Below are 1,223 nucleotides of genomic sequence, written 5' to 3'. Positions count from 1 at the left end.
CATGGGCATGCAGCACATAGGCTGGTAGCACACAAACACCCATGAGTGGTGACAACTCTGTGGCTCCCCTTCGTAAAGTTATTTTGTGTAATCTTTTTTTTTTTTAGATCTATTGCCATTTTCCAAGGTCTATATTTGTCTTTTGATTTGTTTTGGCTATTTATGACGTCTCATTTTTTCACAATATTCAATTTTACGCCGGCAGTCGAAGCAGCCAGGAATACGGTGCACATCATGGAAATGGCGTCTTCACTGGAGCTGGCGCTCTTCCAGTCACTGCTTACATACATTATATTCCACAATCATATATCAATGGGAATAATGCTAGAGCCCCCTTCACACTCCAAGAGGTTTGTGCACTTGTGGTGTGTCTTTTCCATCGCCCTGGCCTTCGCTCATGACAATAAGTTCGCACCACCCAGGGCGACGCCCAATTTGCCCGATGACGGCATGTTCACATCACCCGCCCCTCGACTCAAGTTTTTCCATAACGTGACTGCATCATCCGAGTCCAAGGGGTGAAGGGGGGAGGGGGTCCATTTCATAATTTATATATATATATGGATCGTAAAGTGTGAGAGGAATCCATCAATACCAAAATTGTTGCAATCCTGTTATGCAAAGGTATTCTGTAAAATTACCTTCAAATTGTGTTTAGTTCAGACTAAATGAAGATTAAGTATTTTAACTCTAATTAATATTTATCTAATTGAGAATTATATTTCATACTATTTCAGTAATGCAGGTCTACTAAAGTGACAGATAAACTCGTACATGTTTTGCTTTGTCTCAGAGGCTAAATAGGCCTACATTTCCAATTTACAGGTATACACAATTTTCTTATAATCAATGCTAAACACAGCTGAAGGTCTAATAAAATAGTTTACTTCTAGAAATGAATAATTATGTAAGAATTTAAGATAAATTATAAAGAGATGAGATTTTCATTTAAATAACATTCACATTTACCTATCAATGGTCAATGGTTAAAACAAATGTGCCAGACATCAAATTAAGCTATCAAACCTTTACACTTTTTTACTTTTCAGTATACAGGTAGAAGGGCCACCCAAGACAAATATTTACAAGCAAGTATTTATAGACATAATTTATTTTATTTTTATTCGAATTCCTGGAACCTGGAAGTTAAAGACTACCAGCTAAATGATTTATGCATCAATTTTCTTATTTGGCAAAATTTTGTGGCGAGAGAAAAAACAAAT

General features: G+C 36.4%; 1 protein-coding gene across 1 annotated transcript in view; it reads right to left on the bottom strand.

Moving 5' to 3' along the window:
• Positions 1–1,223, bottom strand: part of LOC113821651 (cell division cycle protein 27 homolog) — a 59,139-nt gene that overhangs the window by 57,167 nt on the left and 749 nt on the right.

Source organism: Penaeus vannamei, chromosome 37 (assembly GCF_042767895.1).
Source record: "Penaeus vannamei isolate JL-2024 chromosome 37, ASM4276789v1, whole genome shotgun sequence".
In the NCBI taxonomy this organism is placed as follows: Eukaryota; Metazoa; Arthropoda; class Malacostraca; order Decapoda; family Penaeidae; genus Penaeus; species Penaeus vannamei.
The sequence above is the reverse complement of the archived record's forward strand: the minus strand, read 5'-3'. Positions and strand labels throughout refer to the sequence as shown.